This window comes from Pongo pygmaeus, chromosome 2, assembly GCF_028885625.2.
Source record: "Pongo pygmaeus isolate AG05252 chromosome 2, NHGRI_mPonPyg2-v2.0_pri, whole genome shotgun sequence".
NCBI classification, from domain to species: Eukaryota; Metazoa; Chordata; class Mammalia; order Primates; family Hominidae; genus Pongo; species Pongo pygmaeus.
Window position 1 is genome coordinate 179,209,300 of NC_085930.1, and position 14,596 is coordinate 179,223,895.

A 14,596-nucleotide genomic window follows, 5' to 3' on the forward strand; every position below is an offset into this window, starting at 1 on the left:
TGTTTACTTTTTGTCTATGAATTTGATTATTCTAGGTACCTCATATATATGGGATCATGTGATATTTGTCATTTTCTGTCTGTTTATTCACTTAGTATAATGTCTTACGGGTTCATCCACCTTCAGCATGTATCAGAATTTCTTTTCTTTTTTTCGAGACGAAGTCTTGCTCTGTCACCCAGGGTGAAATGCAGTGGCCCGATCTCGGCTCACTGCAACCTCTGCCTCCCAAATTCAAGTGATTCTCCTGCCTCAGCCTCCCTAGTAGCTGGGATTACTGGCGTCTGCCACCATGCGCAGCTACTTTTTGTATTTTAGTAGAGACAGGGTTTCGCTATGTTGGCCAGGCTGGTCTCGAACTCCTGACCTCAGGTGATCCGCCCACCTTGGCCTCCCAAAGTATTGGGATTATAGGCGTGAGCCACTGTGCCCGGCCAGGATTTCATTTCAAGACTGAATAATATTCTACTGTATGGATATAAAGTCATTCTTAGGAGATGTGTATGTTATATTTCTGAATCCTGAGAGAATGGAAACAAAACAGGTAGAATGGTAGTGGGGCAAGCTGGCGTAGGTCTGGGATGCTGTTACCAAAGACTTGTAGGAGAACTGGACCCCGGCTGATTGGGCGGGCTACCCCTGACAATGTGTTGGTGAAAAAAGGATCTCCCTTAGGTGGTTGTTCTGGTTCAGTTTCTCAGCAATGATGAATAACCGTGGTTTCAGAAACCATGAACAACTAAGCATGAAGAATGTCATAACCTCTCTGGTGGTTGAGTCATACAAGGAGCCACATTCAGAAGCCAGGGATGGAGAGTGGGGTCTCAGGAACTATTGAGCACAGATTTCTGATTGCTACTTTCCGGATTATTGTATGCTTAAGCCCTTTATTTTGCTTAAGAAAGCAAGACTAAAGGACATGATAATCATTGAGAACCAGGAGGCAATCTCTAGTTCAGGTGTTCTTTTAAAAACTCTTTTTTTTTTTGAGACGGAGTCTCGCTCTGTCCCCCAGGCTGGAGTGCAGTGGTGCGATCTCGGCTCACTGTAAGATCTGCCTCCCGGGTTCACGCCATTCTCCTGCCTCAGCCTCCTGAGTAGCTGGGACTGCAGGTGTCCGCCACAACGCCTGGCTAATTTTTTGTATTTTTAGTAGAGGCGGGGTTTCACCGTGTTAGCCAGGATGCTCTTGATCTCCTAACCTCGTGATCTGCCCGTCTTGGCCTCCCAAAGTGCTGGGATTGCAGGCGTGAGCCACTGCGCCCGGCCTTAAAAACTCTTTTTTAAGCATGTTCTGTAAGCATGTTTGCTAAGCGGTCAGCCCATAAGTATCTGAACAACTGTTCTTATAATCCTTTTTTGCTCTTATTAATCCCATTCCCATATTTGATGATTTTTTAAAATACATATTTTCTATTTATTGATATTGTTCTTAAAACTCAGTACCTGAATGACTAGTACAAGGTATGCAACTCCTTTCTCTTTAATTCTGAACCTTATACTTGTATTACTTATCTGTTCCCACCAAAATGATGATGAGGTGAATATATGTGTAGAATTTGCAGTCAATAAAATACAGTCACATTGTAAGGGAAGTTTATGTGAAAATATACATCCCCAGAATACTAATTTACAAGCAAACATAAGGCATTGAGTAAAAATTCATGGTAGCTTTATAGAAAAATGGATCGTGTCAGTGTAACCTGATTTGTTTTCAAGAACATTTTAAGGATCTGGAGGAAGCAGGGGACATAATCTTAACTTTCTCATGCTATTGATTTCATTATGAATGACATAATCAATAGCAACCCGGGGAAACAGGTTAGCTCACATGATACCACAGTTAAATGGTGGGAAGGTAACACAGAGACATTATCGAGGATATGGTTCCAGTGTGGGATGAGTCATCATTTAACCTTTTAGAGGTCAGTCTGGGAACCGTTCTGTTTAATCAGTTTTAATCCATAACTGGTGGCATATTAGTGTATATGTTTGTATGCGAGAAATAGTAGAAACAGAAGTCAAAATAACCTGTATTAATGGGGTACAGTATTTATAAAATACTGGCCAAAATCACATGAAGGCTAATTAATTTTGTAAGTAAGAGGTTCAAATTGGAGAATGATTGGCACTGTGCCTATTTTTGGCAGAAAAAGCCTATGGGCCTTGGTGAATCACAAGGTAGTTGAACCGTCACAGTAACTATAATGTGGGCATATGCAGAATACCACATTTCATACATCACTGCTCTAGTTAATACTTGTATGAGACTGAAAGCAGGCAAATGATACAGTGAAGTCATTTCATAACTGGCAATACCAAGACTTCTCAGAACTATGTTTAGCTTGAGTGTATACTGTGTAAAGAGGGCCTTACAAAATGTATACAGGAGCCACAGGAGAGCAAAACAATTATTTAAGTTGAGACATCTGGTCAAGATGGCACAGGAGTTCAGGCTCCAAACGCCTACCAAAGGTAGTTATAATATAAAAAGGGTAACCGAAAAAGTATAGTTGGGCTATAGTCATTCTAGTTACCTAGAATGTAAGTTGAAATACAAAGGGGTAAGCAGGCTGAAGCTCAGGCCTCTCCAGCAGGGGCAACCAGAAACTCAGGTTTTTTAGAATAAGGGGATATAGCTTTGTGCAGTGCCATTTCATAGCCAGTGACGTTTATCTGAGGCACTTGCTAATTGAAAACTTTTCTCAATACCCTGCCATGATGAAATATGGTTGGCACTGGCAATTTTTGAGACTCTATGGAGACTGAACTTAAAAATTAAAAACAAATTAAAAAAAGAAAAGATGGGGATGTAAAAGTATCCACATGAGCTGATACCAAGGAGTTGGAGCCAGGCTCCAGGGAATGTAAATTGGGAGAATAACTAAGTTTCTTCCATACCTCTAAGAAACATTGGTAACACTGAAATCAGAGACTGCAGTGCCCTCCCTCCCAAACCTAAGAAGGAAGGCTGGAAAAGATGGCTTACCTGGAAGGAATGGGCTTCTGGAAGTTTCAGAGACAAAGACACAGCTTCAGAACCAGAAGCTGAGCCATGCTGCTTTCTTGGCCCAGGGCCTGGATCCGCAGTATCACTGATACCACAACTGAGCAGGAACACCAAGTGGCATTTTGAGACCTGGTTTGGAAGAAGTCCTGAGAGGCCAGGTGGAGGGACTGAAAGCTGCCTGGGAAGGGAGAGAGGAGGGAAAGATACAGCAATCGAAAACTCCTACTCAAAGTAAGCTTGCAAAGCAAAACTTTAAAATACGTGAAGACATAGACGTAGAGTTCAAAATTTGTTCAAGCAAGACACGAATTTACTAAAAGTGAAATTAGCAGTTGGAATTCCTGGAAATGACAATCAAATAAGTATGTTTAGAATTCTTACGATGAATGAAGTCTTGCAGTAGATAAAAATTATGAAGTAGAAGCAAGGGGGAGGGATAGGAAAAAGAACCAGTTAGAACAGTTTTGTATTAAGTCAAATGGGCTAAAATGCTTTAAAAAGACCAAAAATGCAATGGATCAAATCCAGTATGAGCTTACTTCTCTCGTGTAGCAGGCCTGGGTGGGTATTTCAGGCCACTGGGTGGCTGTACCCTCAGGGACCCAGCTGACGGTACCCACATGGGTTTCAGAATTGCCCTGCTTTCCCACAGGAAGTGGGTGGGTGGGGAATAAGCTAGGTCAGAAATGGTCTCCCTCATGTCTGCTCACGCCCCACCGGCCATACCTAACTGCTGGGGAGCCTGGGAAATAGAGGTCAGCCACGTGCCTGGGAAAAAGAAGGGAAGATAAAATGGAGAATAAGTTTCTGCCATACCTCTAAGAAACAGTGGTTACATTGACAACAGATTTCTCATCAGCAGTAGAATTGAAAACACAAGAGAGTATTATCTTCAACTTAGAATTCAATACTAGTTAAACCGTCATTCAAAAATGATGATCAGCAGTCCCTATGAAGGAAAAATTGGCAATATCTAACGAAATTATGTAAGCATTCACCATTTGACCTAATGGCCTCACTTCTAGTAATTATTCCAGAGGAAACACCTCCACGAAATAACAAAGAATATGTACAGAAGGTTGTTCATCACTACATTATTTGCAGATAGAACAAATTTGGAAACAACCTATATGTCCACTCATAGAACTCTGGCTGAATAAGCTATAGTGTATCTACATAATGCAGCCATAAAAACAATTTTTGAAAAATTAAAAAGATAGCTATTAACAAAGATGAAATGCTTTCTAAGATGTTTTAAGGGGCAATAAAGAGTCATAAAAAGTATATCTAATGTGCTACCTTGTATTTAAGATGGAAAGGGAAACAACCACACGTGTACACACACACACACACACGTGCGCACGCACACACACACACTTATTTTTGCAGAAAGATGCACAGGAACTATAAACCAGAAATAAATGATAGGGGGTGGGTGGATATTAGTGGAGGAAATAAGTATGGAAATGAGACTTTTCTGAGACTTTTTATATAGTTTTGATTTTGAGCCATGTAAATATTTTACATATCCAATTATATAAAATTAAAATGAAATAAAAATAATGAAAACAAAGGAAATCCTGTCATTGAATGTACAAAGAGAAACTAATAATCAAAACACTATATCAAATTGATTACATAAATACAAAGAAGAGAATTCAGATAACTTTATAACAGTACTCAGACTGTATAAGCTTAGTGGAATATAGTCAAGGGACAAAAAGAATGGAAAAATGTTAGGCTTTATTTACATGGTTAATTGTTTGGGCAACACTATCAGTATAGTAACTCTGAAACTACTTAATATGTATTGTAGTTTGAACAAATGAACCAATATACTAATGTCATTGGGAACCAGGTTCTTTTTTGTTGTTAATTTCTTCATTGAAATTCTGTATTCAATCACAGGAGTTGGAGTCTACTTCCTGCTGGGACCCTTCCTGGTCCTTTAAGTTAATCTCTAATTTGCTATTAGTGTTGCTTCCTGCCCTTTTTTTTTCTTCAACTTTTAAGTTCAGGGGTACATGTGCAGGATGTGGAGGTTTGTTACACAGGGAAACAGGTGCCATGGTGGTTTGCTGTACAGATCATCCCGTCTCCTAGGTATTAAGCCCAGCATCCATTAGCTGTTTTTCCTGATGCTTTTCCTCCCCCCACTACCCCCTCTAGCAGGCCCAAGTGTGTGGTGTTTCCCACTATGCATCCATGTGGGAACCAGATTCTTGCTGTGGGAGATGATCTTTCAAGTATGTATTTCACTATTTCACAAATACTGAAATAAGGTGAGGAAGAATCCTGTGATGGTAGCTTTGCATTGGAGGTATCAGTGTGCCACCCAGATTCTAGTTTCAAAATACCATATTTTCCTAAAAAAAAAAAAAAACAGGGCTCCTTGAAAAAAAAATGACCCCCAGAAGTACAACGTGCCAAAGCAGGCATGTGCTCAGCAACTGGAATGGCAAAAGATACATATCGGAGCCAGCCTGAAGGAACCCTGACAAGACGATTTGGAAAATTTTAAGCATTCAAAAGAAGAATGATGACAGTGAATTATAACACATTTAATAAAAATAAATCAATGAATCTATAATATATTTCTAGAACAACTGCCAGCTCATGAAAGCAGAATGAATCTTAGCATTAGAAAATTACTATTTTACAACTCCCAATGTGGTGATTAATTCAGGCAAGGATAATAAACGGATGCTAAAACTATCAGGTGAAACTTTGTTATGCAATGGATTAGTCTAACAGTCTCAAAGTATTAATTACAAAGGGAAAAGATCCTCTACAACAGGAAAATGGATGAGGCGAGGTGGCTCATGCCTATAATCCCACCACTTTGGGAGGCGTAGGAGGGATAATTGCTTGAGGCTAGGAGTTCAAGACCAGCCTGGGCAACAGCAAGACCCCATCTCTACAAAACAATATTAAAAAAAAAAAAAATTTAACTGGGCATGGTGGTGCACACCTCTATAGTCCTAGCTACTCAGGAGGCTGAGGTGGGAAGATCACTTGAGCCCAGGAGTTCTAGGTTACAGTGAGCTATGACTGTACTACTGCACTCCAGCTTCAGCAACACAGTGAGACCCTGTCTCAAAATAATACTAATAATAAAAAGAAAAAGAAATATGGCAAACACCTCCTTAATCAAGTGACCTAACTTCACATGACCAGTAATGAGACATGACATAATGGGATATATCATCTAGATAGTTTTCTTGCCAGAAATGTTTAATATTGAGAAAACAATTAGACAAATCGAGATTATGTGATATTTTATAAGATAACTGACCTGGGCTCTTCAAAAATGTCAGTATTGCCAGGCACGGTGGCTCACACCTGTAATCCCAGCACTTTGGGAGGTCCAGGAGGGTGGATTGCTTGAAGTCAGGAGTTCAAGACCAGCCTGACCAACATGGTGAAACCCCATGTCTACTAATAATACAAAAATTAGCCAGGCGTGGTGGCAGGCACCTGTAATCCCAGCTACTCAGGAGGCTGAGGCAGGAGAATCGCTTGAACCTGGGAGGCGGAGGTTGCAGTGAGCCAATATGGTGCCACTGCACTCCAGCCTGGGTGACAGAGTGAGACTCTATCTCAAAAAAAAAAGAAAGATAAAAAACAACAACAACGAATTATCCAAAATTAAAAGAGACTAACAAGACATGACAAATATGTGATCCTTGATTGGATTTTGTATAAAAAAAAAAAACTAACAACATTGGGACAGTTTTAATATGGACTGTGTATTAGATACTATACCATTTAATTTAATTTCATTAAATTAATATTATTTATGGGACAGTTTTAATTAATGGGACAGTTTTAATATGGACTATGTATTAAATACTATATAATTTAATTTCATAGATAAAATGATGGTATCATAGTTATGAAAATGGCTATCCAATTATAAGACAAATCATCATAGGAAAAATGGGAAAATATCGAGATAAAATGAAGTCTTATAAGACCACACTAAGATAACCATCATTAACACTTTGGTATATTTCCATCTCATCTACATATATTTAAACAAAATTGAATTGTACTCTACATGGTTTTTTATGTTCCTTCTGCTTGTTCCATATTGTAATTATTGGGACGTCTCCATTAAATAGTCCTCAAAGATATTCTTTTAAATGGTTATATACTATCTCGGTACATTTTCTTATTTTTAAATTTCAAGGCCATGCACAGTGGCCCCTGCCTGGAATCCCAGCACTTTGGGAGGCGGAGGTGGGAGCATTGTTTGAGGCCGGGAGTTTGAGACCAGCCTGGGCAACATAGGAAGACCCCGTCTCTATTATTTTAAAATAAATAAAGAAAAATTAAATTCCAAATTTTTTTTATTTTATGAGGTTTATTTTACGATATTTTATTCAATCAACATGTCATCCATTGTAAGACATCATTATTTTATGTGTCACTAAAAAGAAAATTATCCTGAGGTGGGTGTGTCGGGCCCTACCGAGCCTAGCGGCAGGAGGGGGACATCAGCTCCCACCACAGCCCCCCAAACAGCTCTGCGCTCTCAGCGCCCCCTCCCCCGCCTCCCCGGGGTCCCCCTCTCCAGGCAGGAAGATGTCCAAGTCCCCTGCGGCTGAAGCAGCGGGGGTGACAGCGACGGCCTCGGGCCCACAGATAGTGGATCAGAGGGGTCCAGGGAGGCGCTGCACCGACGCTGGGGAGAATGTATGTCCTGGCAATCAAAGATCTTTTCCTCCGCGAGCCTAACAAATGCTCTGGAATGCGTTCCAGCCTTCAGGAGTAGAAAGAACTCCGTTACACGTAGCGAAGTCAAATGCTAGGGGAAACCATTAGCTGGAATCCACAGGAAACGAACGCAACACGGAACACGAAGCCCAAGCACAGAAGATCAAAGACGCCAGGAGAGGGCCCCTCGCACCTTTTCCAAACCAAAAATGTGAAGCAGCAGAACTTCCAAAACCTCCGGCCTCGTCTTGTGATTCCACCAATACAGCCACCGCCAAGCAAGCCTTGAAATAGCCCATCAAGGGCAAACAGGCCCCCGAAAAAAACTCAAGGAAAAGTCGCAAACTCACGGATTTCTACCCTGTCCCAAGGAGCTCCAGGAAGGGCAAAGCGGAGCTGCAGTTTGAAGAAAGGGAAAGAATAGATGAATTGATTGAAAGCGGGAAGGAAAGAAGGAGTGAAGACTGACCTCATCGATGACAAAGGCCGGGTGTAAACACCAGAGGGAGCTCTCCCAGGGCGCCTTTGTGGTAGAAAAGCACGGGAGCCTCACAGAGATCACCGATGCCACGGGACCCCTCCATGGTGGATCTCCATGGATCTCCGCAGTGAGAGATCGCGCCACTGCACACCATCCTGGGAGGCAGAGGGAGACTCCAGCTCAAATAAGTAGATGACTGAATGGATGAATGAGCGAATGAATGAATGTTAGGTTTCCAAGGTGGACTTAAACAGATGGCTTTATATTACCAAAACTTTTACATTCTAGTTGTTTTTGTGCTTTTTTTTTTTTTTTTTTAAATACAGGTTGAACGTTTTGTGCTTCCCACGCATGCAGTCAAACACTCAGCACACAGGCCGGGCGCGGTGGCTCACACCTGTAATCCCAGCACTTTGGGAGGCCGAGGCGGGCGGATCACTTGAGGTCAGGAGATTGAGACCAGCCTGGCAAACATGGTGAAACCCGTCTCTACTAAAAATACAAAAATTAGCTGGGCGTGGTGGCGCATGCCTGTAATCCCAGCTACTGGGGAGGCTGAGGCAGGAGAATCGCTTGAACCCGGGAGGTGGAGGTTGCAGTCAGCTGAGATCCCGCCATTGCACTCCAGCCTGGGTGACAGAGGGAGACCATGTCTCAAAAACAAACAAACAAAAAAAAGCAAAAAAAAAAACACCTCAGCACAGGATTAGAGCCAAACGTGAACTAGGAAGCCGCGTGAGTCTCCTCTCTCCAGTGGAAGAGCTGGGACGTGTCCCCCACACCGCGACGAGGTATGAGGAAGACGCTGTCTCCCAAAGGCCTGGACGGGATGGCTCCAAGCTCTTGTTCTCCTAACATCTGGACAGGCGCTCTTTGAAGTGTATGAATATATTTTTAAAAGGTTTGGCAGTAAGCTTGTCTTCCCCGTGCTTTCTCGAAAGCTTACTGAGCTCGTGGCCCTGAGCGCTGGCCGGCATAGATTTCCTCTTCCACCCGCTGCCGCTTTTCTGGGCACCTGGAAGCATCAGGGTGTGAAGTCAAACCAGACGTGGGTGAGGAGAGTGTAGCTTGCCTTCCCTGCCGGGCAGAATTTCCTGAAACTGGGCTAATTCTTTGTAGAAATGTGAACGCTGAATTTATTTAAAAATAATAATTAAAAAAACACAGGAAACAACTTACATGTACATAGGTCTTGAAGTGAGTGAAGCGGTTGTGTTTTTTTGCGGGGGAGGGGTGGGCATTGCTTTTGTTTTTGTAGAAGAGATTGAGATGATACTCTATTCTAATCAAAATTAGAGATTTGTAGTGGGACCAGAAATTACCTACTTAACACCCCTGCCAGTTTTCCCCGCGTCCTGCTGGGTTGAAAGTTCCAGAGCTGCTGTCAAGGCCTCGTGTTTGTCAGACACCCACGGCTCCTGCGAGGTTGCAGCCATGAGCTGGGGGTGGGTGAGCCCACAAGCCCAGATCCCCCAAACCGAACTGCGGCTGCCAGCCTCAGAGAAAGGCGCCCAGGTGTGCGGGCAGGGCAGGGCCGAGACCCCCGGGAATCCAAGATAGGCCAAGAATAGGTGGCGGCCTCGACCCTCCCTACACGGGACCCATTTTTTTTTTTTTTTTTTTTTTTTTTTTTTGAGGCAGTCTCACTCTGTCGCCCAGGCTGGAGTACAGTGGCACAGTCTCGGCTCACTGCAATCTCCACCTCCCGGGTTAAAGCGATTCTTCTGCCTCAGCCTCCTGAGTAGCTGGGACTACAGGCGCGCGCCACCATGCCTGGCTAATTTTTTGTATTTTTAGTAGAGACGGAGTTTCACCATGTTGGCCAGGCTGGTCTCGAACTCCTGATCTCGTCATCCGCCCGCCTCGGCCTCCCGAAGTGCTGGGGTTACAGGCGTGAGCCACCGCGCCCAGCTATGCAGGACCCATTCTTACTGAGTAAGACTCGGGAGTCATGCATGACATGGTGTCTCCTGCCCACCCTGGTCCCAGGTAAATCTGAATGGAAGCAGGTATGAGAGCCTGTCCTCGCCTTTGATTCCCCCACCCCACCCTGGGCCTCACAACGGTGATACCTAAGAAAGTCTCTTCCCCCAGTCAGCCTGGGGAGTAGTCAGCCGAAGAGGATCTGATGGGAGTGTAAATGTGAGATAGTATCTTGGTTGTACCTGTTTGTGGTTTAGCTTTGTATTTAAACAAATAAGGAAATAAACTTGAAAATTATTTGTCATCATAAAGTTGAAACAAAAATTATTTTAAAAAATAAAATTTTATTTTAAAATAAAATAGCTAATGAATGTTATATACTACAATTACATTTCCTTTCTAAACAACTTTTTTGTTTTCCTTTGAGTTTGTCTGCTTTGTTTTCTATATACTTATCGCTAATTCAACCACAGACTCTTCTCTATTGTGTAAATCTTTTGGTATATTCAAAGATATTTGGAATTTCTACCTTCCTGGAGAAATTTCTCCCATAGCCATGTGCCCTACTCTGATTTAGATTGTGCACTCTGGATCTGATGCCTAGATAATCTTCACCAACCTCGGAATCCTCGAATTGTACTCTACATGGTTTTTCTTCTGTTCTGATGCATCCCATTTCCTGGACCGCATGTATTGCTCTCCTAGTTTATTATTCCTCATTCTGATGACGTATGCCTTTCTTTCATTGGCTTCCTAAGAACTTCATGTGAGTAAAATATTTTTGAGTATGTGGCTTCATTTTATACCTACACTTAATTGACCATTTAGTTTGGTGTAGAATTCTATGTTGGAAAGTTTCTTTCATGAAATGTTAAAAAGCTTTTTAAAGTAAATACTTAAATTGTTTGTGTAATTGAGAATTGTACCAATTTGTAGATAACTTGTTTTTTTCCTTACTCAGTGTGTTTAATTTTTTGAATACTTAATACATTCACATGTTTAAGAGAATGTTCATAGTAGGAAAAAAAAATGTACTGAAGTCTTCATCTCATTCATGACCCCATCTGCCAAGTTCCTACCCCTGTAACCACTGTCTTTAACTTTGTTTTAAAGAGATGGGGTCTCGCTATGTTGCCCAGACTATACTCAAACTACTGGGTTCAAGCGATCCTCCTGCCTCAGCCTCCTGAGTAGCTGGGATATAGGCATGCACACATGCCCAATGCTAACTTTTTAAGTGTCCTTCCAGGGTTTCTTCATGTATATATAGAAGATTACTTGATGCTATTCTTTTTCTCTTTTTTTTTTTTTTTTTTTTTTTGGGGGGGCGATGGAGTCTTGCTCTGTCACCCAGGCTGGAGTCCAGTGGCGCGATCTCGGCTCACTGCAAGCTCCGCCTCCCGGGTTCACGCCATTCTCCTGCCTCAGCCTTCCGAGTAGCTAGGACTACAGGCGCCTGCCACCACGCCCGGCTAATTTTTGGTATTTTTAGTAGAGGCGGGGTTTCACCATGTTAGCCAGGATGGTCTCAATCTCCTGACCTCGTGATTCGCCCGCCTGGGCCTCCCAAAGTGCTGGGATTACAGATGTGAGCCACCGTGCCCGGCCATTTCTCCCCTTTTAAAATGCAAATCGTGTGTATTTCTTGCTCTATTCTGTGTCTTGCTTTTCCCCTTAACAGTGTATCTTGGAGACATGTCCATATCACTGCATGGAGAGTTCCTCATTTTTAAGAGAGAGCTGCATAGTGTTGCACTGGATAGATGTGCCATAATCTACTTAATGGTTCCCTATTGGCGGACATTTAAGTTTAAAGTAAGTTGTCTAAGTTATAATGTAGTTTCCAGTCTTTTGTTATTTTAAGCAATGCCTCAATGAATACTCTTATAAACACTTACTTTTGCACACATGCAAGTAAATTTATAGGATAAATCCTTAGGAGAGGAGTTTTTGGCTCACAGGACATATATGTATGTTTGTGATTTTGATAAATATTACCAGGTTGCCTTTTGTAGGAGTTTCTCCAGTTGCATTCTTCAGCCCCACCAGTGGTTAAGATACCTGTTTATTCCACAGCCTCACTAGAGATACTGTGTGGACAAATTTTCGGGTTTTGCCTGTCCTTTATGAGGCAAACAGTGTAGTTTAAATTTCTATTTTTTCTTTTATACTTTGTAATTAATTTTTTGAGACAGTCTTTCTCCGTTGCCCAGGCTGGAGTGCAGTGTTGCAGTCACAGCTCACTGCAGCCTCAACCTCCTGGGCTCAAGCAATCCTCCCGCCTCAGCCTCCCAAGTAGCTGGGACTACAGGCATAGGCCACCATGCCCAGCTAAGTTTTGTGTTTTTAGTAGAGACGGAGTATTGCCATGTTTCCCAGGCTGGGCTTGAACTCCTGGACTCAAACGATCCTTCTGCCTCAGCCTCCCAAAGTGCTGGGATTACAAGCGTGAGCTGTCGTGCCAGGCCTGTTTTTTTAAAAGTGATGCTGATCCTTCTTTCATATGTTTAAGAGCCCATTTATCCTCTTCTGTGAATTATCTCTTCAAATCCTTTGTTCATTTTACTATTTCAATATTGGGATTTTGATCTTTTTCTTGTTTGATTTCCAGGAGTTCTTTATAAATTAGGTTAATATTTTACCATGTTTTTTTCTTCTAGTTTGTTTTCTTTTGATTTTGCCTATGGTTTTTATGTAAAGTGCTATTTTTATTTGGTTGAACTTATCAGTCCCTTAAAATTGAAGGCATCTCTGGCTTCCAGTGTTTCCAAGAAGCCTGACCCCCATTCCCATGTCACCACCTCTCAGGTAGAGAGCAGGAACTTTGCTCCAATACGCCCCTTCCATGTGACCTCTCCAATCACAGTCCCTCGCTTCCCCCAAAATAACTTCACTTTTACAGTCATCAGCACTTCTTTGCATTTAGAAGTTTTACCATCCAAATGCATATCTTTAGAGACTCCAATTTAGTCTTACCTTTAAAAAAAAAAAGTTATCTGGGATGTGTTTTTTACTCTCTAGATTACGTCTCCATTTTTCCCCTTTGTTTTTCTCTTGAAGAACTGGACTCCTTGACCAATAGGGTTTTCCACAGTGTGAGTCTTGCTCATTGCATGCTCATGATTCAGCTCCAGTATATCCCTCAATCCTCTATTTCTTGCAAACTGGCAGCTGGATTCAGAGATTTAATGAAACTCAGGTTTGCCATATAGGAGGCACAAAATGTCTGGTTGTCTCTTGTGTTGAGATGATGGTAGCTACAGGTGCTAAAATGTTTACGTGGGTGGTGGATTGGGGAGAAGTTGTTGCAAGATGGTGGAATTCTAAGTCTAAATTTTACTTTTCATTTATAAGTTGAAACACTCTTTATTTTTATTTATTTATTTTTTGAAACGGAGTCTTGCTCTGTCACCCAGCTGGAGTACAGTGGTGCGATCTCGGCTCACTGCAACCTCCACCTCCCGGGTTCAAGCTATTCTCCTGCCTCAGCCTCCTGAGTAGCTGGTATTACAGGCGTGCACCACCATGCCCAGTTAATTATTTTTCATTTTTGTATTTTTAGTAGAGATTGGGTTTTTCCATGTTGGCCAGGCTGGTCTCAAACTCCTGACCTCAAGTGATCTACCCACTTTGGCCTCCCAAAGTGCTGGGATTACAGGTGTGAGCCACCACACTTGGCTCATTATTGCCTTTTCTTCTTTGAGTTCTTCCCCTCCAGTTTGCTCTCTTTCTGTGACTCCTGTTAGTCAGAGTTTGCACCCGTTGGATTGGTCCTCCATGTTTCTTAACTATTTCTCTTTTTATTTCACTTTTTCTAGGAAATTTCCTAAACTTTATTTTCCAACTATCTGTTCACCTTACTACTTCTGCCATCATATTTTATTTTCCAAGAGCTCTTTTTTTTTCTGTTGTTATTATAAATAGCCACCTCCTCTTGTATGGATGCAATATTTTCTCCCTGAAAACAATGAGTTTTTAAATAGCTTTCTTCTATCTAGCATTGTGTCTATTTCCTCCAAGTTGTCTTTTTTCTGCTTGTGGATTTGTTCAACTTTCAATACTAGAGATTTTCTTTGAATGTCTGAGGATCTTTGGATGTCCAGTCATATTTATAAGTAGGGCAATATCTGGGCTGTTTCTTCAGGGAAGATTCAATGTAGTATCTTTAGATATTTCTTCCTGGGCTGATGCCTAGAGAGAACTGTTTGAGTCTTTATATCTTGTAATAATAGTATTCCTGAAATCCAACTGTAAAAAGGCCAGAGAGGTCTCAACTTTCGCTATGTGTGTTTTTATGCAGTCTCCCTGTTATCAGTATGATGTTCCTCTAATCCTCAACTCTGCCTACCATCCAAAGATTGTTGTACCTTCCCCAGAGGGGAAAACCTCATTCTTATTCCTCAGTTGGAGAGGCAGTCATTTGCTGCACTGACTCAGGGAAGAGATCTGGGGACCTAACTGCT

The 14,596-nt window shown here is 42.0% G+C and overlaps 1 protein-coding gene and 2 pseudogenes across 7 annotated transcripts in view; all 3 read left to right on the forward strand.

Moving 5' to 3' along the window:
* The window catches only part of GPR160 (G protein-coupled receptor 160), a 48,815-nt gene that overhangs the window by 18,384 nt on the left and 15,835 nt on the right, over positions 1–14,596 (forward strand). The gene's annotated exons all lie outside the window — the stretch shown is intronic.
* Positions 2,638–2,765, forward strand: LOC129034504 (U4 spliceosomal RNA; annotated as a pseudogene).
* On the forward strand, positions 7,515–8,483 carry LOC129034198 (N-lysine methyltransferase KMT5A-like; annotated as a pseudogene).